We start from the raw sequence: 16,955 nt of genomic DNA, 5'->3' as shown, positions 1-16,955 counted from the left end.
AGTACATGAGCGGACAACGACATTGCTCCTGCATATGAGGACATGACACCAAGAAGTAGCTGAAGGTACAAAAATAGAGTTCGGAGTCCGAACATAGGTTCTAACTTGGCAAGAGATCCACAACATGGTCTGGTTACCCTCAGCATCATGCTTCCATAGAACGACTGCGTAGTGATATATAAAAATATAATCCATACCTGCTCCTTGTCCTGACTTGAGGCATGCACGACGCAGACGATGAGGTTACCTACTTATTTGTGACCTTTGGAATAAGCACACACACATGACCGGTATTTTTGACATTTAGCGATCGAGGTCGTGGTTGTGCACATGATCACCTTGAAGGAGTTGGTGGACAATTTTATTTGAATTTGATAGCATGGCGGTGGAGGCGAGTAATAGGAGGAGAGCGGGATGTAGTATCTGATGTGGAAGTTGACACCGTCATACTTCTTGAGGAGGAGCTATGAGGTGAAGGTGTCCATGGAGGGTCCAGGGATTGCGGCTTTCCATGTACGCATCCGTCTTCTCTCCGACATTAGTCAGCGACGTGTTATCGGCATGTAGCGGGTTCTGCGGAGAGCCGGATGCATCCTTGGATTTGCCTTTTTCCCTTGATTGATTACCTCATAGGGTGCACGTCAAATAAACATACCATAACACACATGAATTTTCCTCCAAAAAAAAAGGTTCGTACATTAGGAGACACTATGCATCACATGAGATATATATTGTTTTTGGAGAGGTACCTTTTTAAGACAATATAAGATCTGGTCCACTGGGTTAGAAATTTACGGTGATGTGTACATGAATTTCCATAGAATAAAGATGTGTGCATGAAGGACACAATATGCACCACGTGAGATTTTTTTTCCTAAAAGGAGATGCTTACGTGATGGATACAATATGCACCACATGTGTTTTTTTCTTTCAAAAAGGGATGCGTGCATGAATGGCACAGTATGCACTACGTAATATCTTTTTTTCCTTTTTAAAAAGAAATGTGTACATGAAGGACACAATGCAGCACGTGACATCTAATTTTTTTTTCTAGAAAAAGGAGGCGTAGATGAAGGGCACAATGCACGTGAGATCTGAATCCTTAAGAAAAAACTAAAACCTAGGAGGCCCACAACATTACGAAGATCTAACGGTCATAATTAATAAACTCAGAGAAGATCTTTCTAATTAATGGCCGGATGTTTCTGATTATTGTGAGATTTTCTAGCTAATTCTCTTTTTTCTAGTTAACCCGTCAATCACTTTTTATATATAATAATAGATGTTTTTTACTGTTTTTAGTAAGTATTTAAATTAATTAGTAAGTAAATTAATAAACTAGTTGAACTAGTTTAGTTTTAGTTGAACTAGTTTAGTAAGTAAATTAATAAACTAGTTGAACTAGTTGAATTAATAGAACTAATGTATTTTTAGTAAGATAATTAATATAACTAGTTGAACTACTTTATTTTTAGAAAGAACTAGTTTTTTTCTATTTATAGTAAATTTATATTTAGTAAGAATTAGTTGAATTAATAGAACTAGTTGAACATGTCATATTTTTTGTTATTTTTTAGTTTAAGCAATTATTCGGGATGTATTAGTGATAACTTATAGTGTTTTTGCTTTGGCAGAAATCAAGGAGCCCCTCCATCATCCCCGCTGTCGTCCCCATCACCGACCCCCTCCGACCTCGAGGTGAGACCAGCCAATTCTCCATGTATATCTTGTGTTGCTCAAATAGGGTATGTGGTTGCCCAAGTGGCCGGTCATGTCCAGGTTACACCTCCGAGTGGCCTATCTTTTGCCGGAGTGTTGATTAATTTCTGTTCCGGCAAATTTCAGGTGCTCGATATGTCCTTTTTTAGCAATGGTCATGCCGGATTTTTCCGTGAATTCTGGCATGACTAGTGCTAGAATATGTAGGAAATATCAAGTGGTCTGGATTCTCTCGAAAAATAATGATCTAATTTAGGTTTTTTAGTACATATATTTAATTGTACAAGTTTAATCTTTGAATTATGAACGTAGGAAATGTCGTACTCAGACGACGAAAGTCTCCCGGGGGAGTGCAGCTGGTGCCACGACGATCGAGGTCTGTGCGACAAGTTCCTTCAGCTGGATGAAGATCGACGCTTCAGCATTAAGCTCGAGGAGACCTTCGATGTTGAAACGGTACGCAACGACGACAAGTGTTTTTTCGTAATTAAGCATGACTTCAACTATTTCAACGTCTAATTTTCATATTTTACAATTCGACTAGCTTATCCCATGCCATGCAAGACGCTATGTCTTGGAGAGGATGGGTTTTGAACACCATGAAAATTTTGAAACAAAGAAAATACACCTAAGGACCCATCATGATATGCATTTTGAAGTAAATCTGTACAATTCTCAGAGCGTAACCCATTTTGGTTGCCAAAATTGGGAAGCACTTTGCAAAATGTATGGTTTTTATGAGGGTATGATTATCACCATGGATCTTGGTGATCCTGACATAGAGCAAGACAATATGGACATTTGGGTCCTTATTGAGACGCTTCCGATTCTACCGCTATGTGAGTTTCTCAAACATAGTTATTAGATAATTTATATTGTTTATTTCAAAATAGTTGACAGCTTATTTCCATTGACAGCTTATTTTGATTCTTCAAAGGATGTGCGGAAGATGGTAGACAAAACCCACTACACTGATGGCTCTGAATTAACTTATAAGGAGAAAAATCATCTGATCGCATTTTGTACTTCTCTTGAGAATTACAATACCTATTATCAAACTCCTCCAAATTATGGTGAATATGTGCCACTAGTGCACCTGTTGAACCATGGTAACTTCTATGGAGATACCCTGGTAAGATTTTTTACTATTACGACAGTCGTGCATCTTTTGCATACTTCTAAAACTAGTACATCATTGCTAACTACGAAGTTATTACTATGTTTTTCAACAGAAAATCCCGATGGATTGTGTGCCTCATCTGATGTATCAGAATGGTCGCCTTGCAGCTCTGAACCTACAACCAGGTCAACCTACGGATCTCACCTGTGCATATCGGATTTCTAAAACCGGTGAACACATGCTAATCAAAGAACGGAAAAATGTTTGGACATTCGTAAGGAGGTTCTTGGAAGTAACATTAAGCGAAAGGCAAGAATTGGAGATAGGATAATCTCCATTCTCCATAATGGAGAGTCAGGGGCTATCTTGTTTTTTGCTATTTTACCTTAAAGAATATATTAGGTCCTAAGAGAATGTAGTAGGTCCTATGAGGTACAATATATTTATTATGTGGTACAATGTGTTAGAGTTGATGATGAGGAGTAGTTGTGATTACGACTAGTGACCAATTTGCTATGTGATGTCTCATTGATGAAAAAGATGATCTTGAGGAGGTGTTATATGACAATGATGTATTATGATGATAAGTTGTTAATGATATGATGATGATGATCATATTTATTATATCATTGGGTGAAAGAACCGCGGATTAGTTTCAAGTGGATGGACATCCACTTGAAACTAGTACACGGTTCTTTCACCCCGTGATGTAATAACCCATTATAATGTAAAACAATCTCTAAATTCCTGTTGTATGAAAACTTGTGTAAAGGTGTATGAATACAACATGAAATAAAAAAGAAATAAAATACAAAATAATAGTAGTAGCGCGGGCAGGGAGAAGTGCTACTACTAATTACCAGTAGCGCTCCTCTGGGAAAGCGCTACTACTAAGTCGATATAGCAGTAGCGTGGTTTAAGGCACGCTACTGCTAACCTTTAGCTGTAGCGTCGTACCAGTAGCGCACCAGCACGCGCTACTAATAGGCCTAAAACCAACGCTGCTGCTAGGCTTTTCCCTAGTAGTGCCACCATCGCGGCTTTTTAGTTGGCTTCCAGGTGATGCCCGTCTTTGTTGGGCTTGTCACTGGCTCGGCCAGTGCCCTGACTAGCTATTTGTCTTCTAGTGCTCACGGGATGGTGGTTCTTGTAAAAAATATCTTTCCTTATCTTAATAAAGACTGACTTCGGCCTTTCGAATACAAGCTAGACACCATATGGAACATGCCACCACATATGACACCGCGAAGTTAAAGCAAGCACCTGGGATGGTGGTTCATTGCGAGCGAGCTCATCAACTCCAGAGCTACGTTTACCGTCTCCATCTGCTGACTCTGCACCCTTTACAAGGGATAAACGTGTCTGGCCTATCCGTGTACCATGCTGGAGCGACTTCTCTCTTTTATTTTTTGCTTTTCTCTTTGCAGCAGAGTTTGAAATACCCTTGCATAAAAACACAATAGTGAGAGTAAGGGTGAAGTGTGTGCAGAACTAGTGCACTGTAAAAGTAGCAGATAGCAGGTGGCTGAAAAATAAATGACATGAGACATATGATAGCTCTACAACATTGCATGGCAAACAAAATTAGATTCTACTCCGTATGATTTTGTAATATATGAGCACAGAAAATGCAGGTACTCCTCCAGCACACCACCACATGTGGTCATATCAAGATAATAGTCGACTGAAAATAAATAGGTCTGTTGATTTTTTTTTATGAACCGTCCGATCTATAAGGAACAGGCAGATGGCCTTCGTCTACCTCCCGTCAGTCACTGTTGACGATCTTTCTCGAACCACCAGCGACCACCGGCCCAGACCCCTGCCTCCGCCGCCCCGCCCTCCCCTCGACCACACACCACCGCCGTGCTTGGCAGCGCCCCCAGGCCATCCCTTTAATCCCGGCCGACCTCCAGATCAAGCGCCAGTAGCTCTAGGCCCCACACTCCCCTAAGATAAACACCGAGGCACTGCTTCCCCGGCGTAATTGGTGGACTAGCGCCTGTTATGCCAGGGAATGTTTCCGTTAATTGGGAATCAACTGACCAGGAATTGAAATCCAGGGGGGCGACGGACCTCTAGCTAAGGTGAAATAGTATATGAGGAGAAACCTTGTGCATCGCGAGTTACTAGGAACATCTAGTATCAAGAAGAAGCGGTCAACTAGTGTCTTCTGTGGGATGAATACCGTGCAAGCATACACGTAAGATTTGCACGAATAAGGGAAGAGGAGTACCATTTCCGGTTGCGAGTGTCGTCTCCTCCATATGTCGTGGCGATCTCCTTTTTTCTCCCGGGGGAACAGATGTTTTGGAACCCATTGCCAAATTGTTGACTGTGTTGCTGTGGCCGTATATCCGCGGAGGGGAAGAAAATCCGAGGCATCGAAGGACAGCATAGCAGGAACAGCTCTGGTGCGGTGGACGGTGACGAAGTTGGAGCAGCAGTGGTGAGGCGCAGGACGGCATGGTTGAATTGGCTCGGGTACGGACGGCTCAGCCTCGGCTAACTACTAGCCGTGGAGGGTGTTGCGGTTGAGGTTGCGGTGCACGACGACGTCGGGGTATCGGCTCCGGCGTGATGGAGGAGGGCGGCGGTTTATGGGTAGGATGGGGTGGCAGACAGAGGACGCCGGGGTTTCGCGACTAGTGGAGAGGTAGTTTTGCACCCACGGAGTACGAATGGGGAATTGGATGGGTGGGCGGGGGGGGAGGAGAACCATGTTTCGGTCTGGGATGCGCTTGTTTTTGGCTTTTTTGAACAAAAGATGGGACACACTTGTTTGAAATCTGGGGAAAGTACAAACTTTGCCCCCCTCTTAAAGTTCGTACCTACTGCGGGTCGGGGGTAGGATGATAATCCTAGGTGTCCCAAATAGTGGGCAGGAGCGATTTCGGCCGCGCGCATGTGTGCTTAGGCGGCCATTGTGTATGAATGTTTTTCGGAGGCGGTTGCGTGGCGTCTAGATGAAACTACAAACCTACCCCGGTTTAGACCTCTGGAAGTCGGACCGGTAGGTTTCACGGGTCAGAGTTATTATAGAAAAGTAATTTCCTTGTACTACCACACATTGGTCTCATGCGGTTTCGGCCTTTCGGGCGAGTAGAGGCTCTTTTGGCGCTTCGTTCGAAATTTTCAAACACAAGCATTCATGTTTAGAGTACTCTTGAACTTTGAGGATTGACCTAAATAGACAACGTTAAATTTGACCTTGTATGTTTGAAAACCTCATTAAATTATCGGCTTCTTTTTGAATTTTTGACACTTGAAAATCGTATAACTATGATTATTTTGGAATGGAGGAGCTAAATTTGAATTTATTTTGTACACGACTATATATGCTATTATGTACAAAATCAGAGCAAAGATTGGTGCCCCATAATTTAGGTATGATTTACAAATGCCATGATACCAAATTCAAATAATTGAATGGACTTCATGTTGAATTCAAATTTTTTAAACCACCTTAAGTTGAATTCAAATGCATGCTAGTTCATAGGTAGCTATTTATAATTTTCATTGTGTAACTTTCGTATGTATAATGTGCTTTACACACACAACATGAACTATACTCACGTTTATATTCGATTGCTAAAGCCATGCATTGTCTGGAGTTCAAAATACTAACTATGTGGATCAATTGTGTCGAATAATAACATAGACATGCTCAAATTTGATAGAATCTAGATGTCTGATGGATCAATGACCGTTCCTTACACGAATTGCAAATATCATGATCCCATCCTAATATTTGGATACAATTTATATCTTTAATCAATGTGTACAGCAGTCTTTTACATGTAGTTTCACTCTTCATTGGTGGTCTCTCACACATGCTCACACACCCTCTCCCGAGGTGTCTTTCTCGCACACATGCTCTCGATATAACCCTCCCTCCCTCTTGTAACCATTTACGACTATTTTCACTAACCTTTATCGCAAGCACTCTTCCTCTCACAAGCATACACACGCACAACCCCCATCGACCCTTTCTATATACATAGACCTGCCTACGTGTCTCCTGTATGCACATTATCTTTAGGCCTGTCCCTCACGCATTGTCTCACACCTCTCTTCCTAATCAACGAGTATGATTCTAGCAGAGCATTCTGTAGGATGCCCCTTAAAGTTAGGTTGGATGAATAGTAATATCAAAGATAAAGGGGTTACCTTAGTCCGAGAACCTAGGGTTAAAAATCCAAGCCGGCTTTGTCAGTGGACACAGAGTCCTTCACAATTCTGTTGTCTTTGTCTTGTACGACTAGTCATCCATGGGTCTCCCTAAATGCGTCACGGCCCGACCAATGTGGCGCAGGACGGAACCGAACGAAGGGCCTCACTCGACCCACTGGACCTCATGCGGTGACACACCATCTGCCCCCACGTCTCGTTATCTTCTCACGCCCACACATACCAACACAGACACCACACACACAAAAAAATATTCTCCTGGTGCCTCTATCCCCTCCCCCCTTGCATATACACACTCAAGGGAATCTCTCGCCGTGACGTCATATTCGTCTCTCTCTATCTAGACCACTCTCATTTCTCGTGCTATCTCCCCCCCCCCCACGGGCCCCTCTATCCATGCCTCTCTCGAATACGTCATACACACACATACATCTCTAGGCCCTGCCAAATGCATCAACTACACATTCACACATGTTACATCACATACCCCATTGATCTAAAAAGCCCTCTCTTCACGTTTATTTCGCATACAACATTCCTTTTGAATAAAGTGTGGCCAAAAAATTATTTTAGAATTTCTACATATATACAACATTACAAAGTTATATGGAGGAGTATGAACGCCAATTTGCATTGCATGGTGTCCACAATGATATTTATTCCGCACTGTGAATTTGTACATTTTTATACTATATATAAAGTTGTTGGGGAACGTTGCAGAAAATTAAAAAAAATTCCTACGGTTTCACCAAGATCAATCTATGAGTTCATCTAAGCAACGAGTCAAGGGAGTGAGTTTGCATCTACATACCACTTGTAGATCGCGTGCGGAAGCGTTCAAAAGAACAGGGTTGAAGTAGTCGTTCTCGTCGTGATCCTATCACCGGAGATCCTAGCGCCGAACGGACGGCACCTCCGCGTTCAACACACGTACGGAGCGGATGACGTCTCCTCCTTCTTGATCCAGCAAGGGGGAAGGAGAGGTTGATGATGATGGCTCCAACAGCAGCACAACGGCGTGGTGGTGGTGGAACAGCAGCACTCCGGCAGGGCTTCGCCAAGCACGTGACAGAGGAGGAAGAGGTGTAGCAGGGGGAGGGGGCGCCAGAACTTCAGCGTGCGGCTGCCTCCCTCCCCCTCCCTTTATATAGGCCCCTAGGGGGGGCGCCGGCCCTGGGAGATCCAATCTCCCAAGGGGGCGGCGGCCAAGGGGGTGGAGTACCCCCCCAAGGCAAGTGGGGCGCCCCCCCCCCCCCACCCTAGGGTTTTCAACCCTAGGCGCAGGGGGTGGGCCAAGGGGGGCGCACCAGCCCACTATGGGCTGGTTCCCCTCCCCACTTCAGCCCTTGGGCCCTCCGGGATGGGTGGCCCCACCCGGTGGACCCCCGGGACCCTTTCGGTGGTCCCGGTACAATACCGGGTGACCCCGAAACTTTCCCGATGGCCGAAATACCACTTCCTATATATAATTCTTTACCTCCGGACCATTCCAGAACTCCTCGTGACGTCCAGGATCTCATCCGGGACTCCGAACAACATTCGATATGCTGCATACTCATATTCATACAACCCTAGCATCACCGAACCTTAAGTGTGTAGACCCTACGAGTTCAGGAGACACGTAGACATGACCGAGACGGCTCTCGGGCAATAACAAACAGCGGGATCTGGATACCCATGTTGGCTCCCACATGCTCCTCGATGATCTCATCAGATGAACCACGATGTCGAGGATTCGAACAACCCCGTATACAATTCCCTTTGTCAATCGGTACGTTACATGCCCGAGACTCGATCGTCGGTATCCCAATACCTCGTTCAGTCTCGTTACCGGCAAGTCACTTTACTCGTACCGTAATGCATGATCCCGTGACCAAACACTTAGTCACTTTGAGCTCATTACGATGATGCATTACCGAGTTGGCCCAGAGATACGTCTCCGTCATACGGAGTGACAAATCCCAGTCTCGATCCGTGTCAACCCAACAGACACTTTCGGAGATACCTGTAGTGCACCTTTATAGTCACCCAGTTACGTTGTGACGTTTGGTACACCCAAAGCACTCTTACGGTATCCGGGAGTTACACGATCTCATGGTCTAAGGAAGAGATACTTGACATTGAAAAAGCTCTAGCAAAACGAACTACACGATCTTGTGCTATGCTTAGGATTGGGTCTTGTCCATCACGTCATTCTCCTAATGACGTGATCCCGTTGTCAATGACATCTAATGTCCATAGTCAGGAAACCATGACTATCTATTGACCAACGAGCTAGTCAACTAGAGGCTTACTAGGGACGTATTGTGGTCTATGTATTCACACGTGTATTACGATTTCTGGATAATACAATTATAGCATGAATAAAAGACAATTATCATGAACAAGGAAATATTATAATAATGCTTTTATTATTGCCTCTAGGGCATATTTCCAACAGTCTCCCACTTGCACTAGAGTCAATAATCTAGTTACATTGTGATGAATCGAACACCCATAGAGTTCTGGTGTTGATCATGTTTTGCTCGCGAGAGAGGTTTAGTCAACGGATCTGCGACATTCAGATCCATATGTACTTTGCAAATATCTATGTCTCCATCTTGAACATTTTCACGAATGGAGTTGAAACGACGCTTGATGTGCCTAGTCTTCTTGTGAAACCTGGGCTACTTGGCAAGGGCAATAGCTCCAGTGTTGTCACAGAAGAGTTTGATCGGCCCCGACGCGTTGGGTATGACTCCTAGGTTGGTGATGAACTCCTTCACCTAAATTGCTTCATTTGCTGCCTCCGAGGCTGCCATGTACTCCGCTTCACATGTAGATCCCGCCACGACGCTCTGCTTGCAGCTGCACCAGCTTACTGCTCCACCATTCAACATATACACGTATCCGGTTTGTGACTTAGAGTCATCCAGATCTGTGTCGAAGCCAGCATCGACGTAACCCTTTACGACGAGCTCTTCGTCACCTCTATAAACGAGAAACATGTCCTTCGTCCTTTTCAGGTACTTTAGGATATTCTTGACCGCTGTCCAGTGTTCCTTGCCGGGATTACTTTGGTACCTTCCTACCAAACTTATGGCAAGGTTTACATCAGGTCTGGTACACAGCATGGCATACATAATAGATCCTATGGCTGAAGCATAGGGGATGACACTCATCTCTTCTTTATCTTTTGCCGTGGTCGGGCATTGAGCCGAGCTCAATCTCACACCTTGCAATACAGGCAAGAACCCCTTCTTGGACTGATCCATTTTGAACTTCTTCAAAATCTTATCAAGGTATGTGCTTTGTGAAAGACCTATGAGGTGTCTCGATCTATCTCTATAGATCTTGATGCCTAATATATAAGCAGCTTCTCCAAGGTCCTTCATTGAAAAACACTTATTCAAGTAGGCCTTAATGCTGTACAAAAGTTCTATATCATTTCCCATCAAAAGTATGTCAGCTACATATAATATGAGAAATGCTACAGAGCTCCCACTCACTTTCTTGTAAACGCAGGCTTCTCCGTAAGTCTGCATAAACCCAAACGCTTTGATCATCTCATCAAAACGAATGTTCCAACTCTGAGATGCTTGCACCAGCCCATAAATGGATCGCTGGAGCTTGCACACTTTGTTAGCATTCTTAGGATCGACAAAACCCTCCGGCTGCATCATATACAGTTCTTCCTTAAGATGCCCATTAAGGAATGCCGTTTTGACGTCCATCTGCCATATCTCATAATCATAGTATGCGGCAATTGCTAACATGATTCGGACGGACTTCAGCTTCGCTATGGGAGAGAATGTCTCGTCGTAGTCAATCCCTTGAACTTGTCGATAACCCTTAGCGACAAGTCGAGCTTTATAGATGGTAATATTACCATCCGCGTCCGTCTTCTTCTTAAAGATCCATTTGTTTTCTATCGCTCGCCGATCATCGGGCAAGTCAGTCAAACTCCATACTTTGTTTTCATACATGGATTCTATCTCGGATTTCATGGCTTCTAGCCATTTGTTGGAATCTGGGCCTGCCATTGCTTCTTCATAGTTGGAAGGTTCACCGTTGTCCAACAACATGATTTCCAGGACAGGGTTGCCGTAACACTCTGGTGCGGAATGTGTCCTTGTGGACCTACGAAGTTCAGTAGCAACTTGATCTGAAGTACCTTGATCATCATCATTATTTTCCTCTTCAGTTGGTGTAGGCATCACAGGAACATTTTCCTGAGCTGCACTACTATCCCGTTCAAGAGGTAGTAGTTCGTCGAGTTCTACTTTCCTCCCACTTACATCTTTCGAGAGAAACTCTTTTTCCAGAAAGGATCCGTTCTTGGCAACAAAGATCTTGCCCTCAGATGTTAAGTAGAAGGTATACCCAATGGTTTCTTTAGGGTATCCTATGAAGACGCATTTTTCTGACTTGGGTTCGAGCTTTTCAGGTTGAAGTTTCTTGACATAAGCATCGCATCCCCAAACTTTTAGAAACGACAGCTTAGGTTTCTTCCCAAACCATAATTCATACGGTGTCGTCTCAATGGATTTAGACGGTGCCCTATTTAAAGTGAATGTAGCTGTCTCTAGAGCGTATCCCCAAAATGATAGCGGTAAATCGGTAAGAGACATCATAGATCGCACCATATCCAATAGAGTGCGATTACGACGTTCGGACACACCGTTACGCTGAGGTGTTCCAGGCAGCGTGAGTTGTGAAACGATTCCACATTTTCTTAAGTGTGTACCAAATTCATGACTTAAAATTTCTCCTTCACGATCCGATCGTAATAACTTTATCTTTCGGTCACGTTGATTCTCTACTTCATTCTGAAATTCCTTGAACTTTTCAAAGGTCTTAGACTTGTGTTTCATCAAGTAGACATACCCATATCTACTCAAGTCATTAGTGAGAGTGAGAACATAACGATATCCTCCGCGAGCCTCAATGCTCATTGGACCGCATACATCGGTATGTATGATTTCCAACAAGTTGGTTGCTCGCTCCATTGTTCCGGGGAATGGAGTCTTGGTCATTTTGCCCATGAGGCATGGTTCGCATGTGTCAAATGATTCATAATCGAGAGACTCTAAAAGTCCATCAGCATGGAGCTTCTTCATGTGCTTGATACCAATGTGACCAAGGTGGCTGTGCCACAAGTATGTGGGACTATCGTTATCAACTTTACATCTTTTGGTATTCACGCTATGAATATGTGTAACATTATGTTCGAGATTCATTAAGAATAAACCATTGACCATCGGGGCATGACCATAAAACATATCTCTCATATAAATAGAACAACCATTATTCTCGGATTTAAATGAGTAGCCATCTCGTATTAAACGAGATCCAGATACAATGTTCATGCTCAAACTTGGCACTAAATAACACTTATTGAGGTTTAAAACTAATCCCGTAGGTAAATGTAGAGGTAGCGTGCCGACGGCGATCACATTGACCTTGGAACCATTCCCGACGCGCATCGTCACCTCGTCCTTCGCCAGTCTCCGCTTATTCCGCAGCTCCTGCTGTGAGTTACAAATATGAGCAACGGCACCGGTATCAAATACCCAGGAGTTACTACGAGTACTGGTAAGGTACACATCAATTACATGTATATCAAATATACCTTTAGTGTTGCCGGCCTTCTTGTCTGCTAAGTATTTGGGGCAGTTTCCGCTTCCAGTGACCCTTCCCCTTGCAATAAAAGCACTCAGTTTCAGGCTTGGGTCCATTCTTTGACTTCTTCCCGGCAACTGGCTTACCGGGCGCGGCAACATCTTTGCCGTCCTTCTTGAAGTTCTTCTTACCCTTGCCCTTCTTGAACTTAGTGGTCTTATTGACCATCAACACTTGATGTTCTTTCTTGATTTCAACCTCTGCTGACTTCAGCATTGAAAATACTTCAGGAATGGTCTTCACCATCCCCTGCATATTGTAGTTCATCACAAAGCTCTTGTAGCTTGGTGGGAGCGACTGAAGGATTCTGTCAATGACCGCCTTGTCCGCGAGGTTAATGTCCAGCTAGGACAGGCGGTTGTGCAACCCAGACATTTTGAGTATATGCTCACTGACAGAACTATTTTCCTCCATCTTACAACTATAGAACTTGTCAGAGACTTAATATCTCTCGACCCGGGCATGAGCTTGGAAAACTAGTTTCAGCTCCTCGAACATCTCATATGCTCCGTGTTGCTCAAAACGCTTTTGGAGCCCCAGTTCTAAGCTGTAAAGCATGCCACACTGAACGAGGGAGTAATCATCAGCACGAGACTGCCAAGCATTCATAATGTCTTGGTTCTCTGGGACGGGAGCGTCACCTAGCGGTCCTTCTAGGACATATTGTTTCCTGGCAGCTATGAGGATGATCCTCAGGTTCCGGACCCAGTCTGTATAGTTGCTGCAATCATCTTTCAGCTTGGTTTTCTCTAGGAACGCGTTGAAGTTCATGTTGACATGAGCGTTGGCCATTTGATCTACAAGACATATTTTGCAAAAAGTTTTAGACTAAGTTCATGATAATTTAAGTTCATCTAATCAAATTATTTTAATGAACTCCCACTCAGATTAGACATCCCTCTAGTCATCTAAGTGTTACACGATCTGAGTCGACTAGGCCGTGTCCGATCATCACGTGAGACGGACTAGTCATCATCGGTGAACATCTCCATGTTGATCGTATCTTCCATACGACTCGTGTTCGACCTTTCGGTCTCTGTGTTCTGAGGCCATGTCTGTACATGCTAGGCTCGTCAAGTTAAACCTAAGTGTTCTGCATGTGTAAATCTGTCTTACACCCGTTGTATGTGAACGTAAGGATCTATCACACCCGATCATCACGTGGTGCTTCGAAACGACGAACTTTAGCAACGGTGCACAGTTAGGGGAGAACACTTCTTGAAATTGTTGTAAGGGATCATCTTATTTACTACCGTCGTTCTAAGTAAACAAGATGCATAAAACATAATAAACATCACATGCAATTATATAGTAGTGACATGATATGTCCAATATCATATAGCTCCTTCGATCTCCATCTTCGGGGCTCCATGATCATCTTCGTCACCGGCATGACACCATGATCTCCATCATCATGATCTCCATCATCGTGTCTTCATGAAGTTGTCACGCCAACGACTACTTCTACTTCTATGGCTAACACGTTTAGCAATAAAGTAAAGTAATTTACATGGCGTTCTTCAATGACACGCAGGTCATACAAAAATAAAGACAACTCCTATGGCTCCTGCCGGTTGTCATACTCATCGACATGCAAGTCGTGATTCTATTACAAGAACATGATCTCATACATCACAATATATCATTCATCATTCATCACAACTTCTGGCCATATCACATCACATGACAATTGCTGCAAAAACAAGTTAGACGTCCTCTAATTGTTGTTGCATCTTTTACGTGGCTGCAATTGGGTTCTAGAAAGAACGTTTTCTTACCTACGAATAACCACAACGTGATTTTGTCAACTTCTATTTACCCTTCATAAGGACCCTTTTCATCGAATCCGCTCCAACTAAAGTGGGAGAGACAGACACCCGCCAGCCACCTTATGCAACTAGTGCATGTCAGTCGGTGGAACCGGTCTCACGTAAGCGTACGTGTAAGGTTGGTCCGGGCCGCTTCATCCCACAATACCGCTGAATCAAGATAAGACTAGTAGCGGCAAGCAAGTTGACAAGATCTACGCCCACAACAAAATTGTGTTCTACTCGTGCAATAGAGAACTACGCATAGACCTAGCTCATGATGCCACTGTTGGGGAACGTTGCAGAAAATTAAATTTTTTCCTACGGTTTCAACAAGATCCATCTATGAGTTCATTTAAGCAACGAGTCAAGGGAGTGAGTTTGCATCTACATACCACTTGTAGATCACGTGCGGAAGCGTTCAAACGAACGGGGTTGAAGTAGTCGTTCTCGTCGTGATCCTATCACCGGAGATCCTAGCGCCGAACGGACGGCACCTCCGCGTTCAACACACGTACGGAGCGGATGACGTATCCTCCTTCTTGATCCAACAAGGAGGAAGGAGAGGTTGATGATGATGGCTCTAGCAGCAGCACAAGGGTGTGGTGGTGGTGGAACAGCAGCACTCCGGCAGGGCTTCGCCAAGCACGTGACGGAGCAGGAAGAGGTGTAGCAGGGGGAGGGGGCGCCAGAACTTCAGGGTGCGGCTGCCTCCCTCCCCCCTCCCTTTATATAGGCCCCCAGGGGGGCGCCGGCCCTGGGAGATCCAATCTCCCAAGGGGGTGGCGGCCAAGGGGGTGGAGTACCCCCCAAGGCAAGTGGGGCGCCCCCCCCCACCCTAGGGTTTCAACCCTAGGCGCAGGGGGTGGGCCAAGGGGGGCGCACCAGCCCACTATGGGCTGGTTCCCCTCCCCACTTCAGCCCTTGGGGCCCTTCGGGATGGGTGGACCCACCCGATGGACCCCCGGGACCCTTTCGGTGGTCCCGGTACAATACCGGGTGACCCCGAAACTTTCCCGATGGCCGAAATACCACTTCCTATATATAATTCTTTACCTCCGGACCATTCCGGAACTCCTCGTGACGTCCGGGATCTCATCTGGGACTCCGAACAACATTCGGTATGCTGCATACTCATATTCATACAACCCTAGCGTCACCGAACCTTAAGTGTGTAGACCCTACAGGTTCGGGAGACACGTAGACATGACCGAGACGACTCTCGGGCAATAACCAATAGCAGGATTTGGATACCCATGTTGGCTCCCACATGCTCCTCGATGATCTCATCGGATGAACCACGATGTAGAGGATTCGAACAACCCCGTATACAATTCCCTTTGTCAATCGGTACGTTACATGCCCGAGACTCGATCGTCGGTATCCCAATACCTCGTTCAGTCTCGTTACCGGCAAGTCACTTTACTCGTACCGTAATGCATGATCCCATGACCAAACACTTAGTCACTTTGAGCTCATTATGATGATGCATTACCGAGTGGGCCTAGAGATACCTCTCCGTCATACGGAGTGACAAATCCCAGTCTCGATCCGTGTCAACCCAACAGACACTTTCGGAGATACCTGTAGTGCACCTTTATAGTCACCCAGTTACGTTGTGACGTTTGGTACACCCAAAGCACTCTTACGGTATCCGGGAGTTACACGATTTCATGGTCTAAGGAAGAGATACTTGACATTGAAAAAGCTCTAGCAAAACGAACTACACAATCTTGTGCTATGCTTAGGATTGGGTCTTGTCCATCACGTCATTCTCCTAATGACGTGATCCCGTTGTCAATGACATCTAATGTCCATAGTCAGGAAACCATGACTATCTGTTGACCAACGAGCTAGTCAACTAGAGGCTTACTAGGGACGTATTGTGGTCTATGTATTCACACGTGTATTACGATTTCCGGATAATACAATTATAGCATGAATAAAAGACAATTATCATGAACAAGGAAATATAATAATAATGCTTTTATTATTGCCTCTAGGGCATATTTCCAACAAAAGTTAGTCATAATAAAAAGAAACAAAGAGCATCTCTCTCTCCATCGCATACCCTCCCTCTACGCCCCTTTCACGTATGCACACAAACTATCTCCAGGTCCTCTAAAAGTAAGCCCCCAGCACATCCACGCATGTTTCATCTTTCTCTCACGATATATATAGTGACGATCATTGTATTTGAAGCGAAAGCACGATAATATTTGGACTTCAGAATCCACTCATTAGGGTCACCATTTATGCTTTGTGGTTATTGTACAGTCATGGGCTCACCGTACAACTTTGTATTTGCTCAAGACACGACTAGTTGACCACTTAAACGCTCCATGTGGCACCTCTAGTGTTTCATCACATTATCTCACTACCATCAGGCCCACCTGTCGGCTTGTATCTACTCTACATCTACCCTCTTATAAAATACACTATTATAAAAAGCAGAG

The sequence above is a fragment of the Triticum aestivum genome, chromosome 7B (assembly GCF_018294505.1).
Source record: "Triticum aestivum cultivar Chinese Spring chromosome 7B, IWGSC CS RefSeq v2.1, whole genome shotgun sequence".
Taxonomy (NCBI): Eukaryota; Viridiplantae; Streptophyta; class Magnoliopsida; order Poales; family Poaceae; genus Triticum; species Triticum aestivum.
This window is presented reverse-complemented; position numbering follows the sequence as displayed.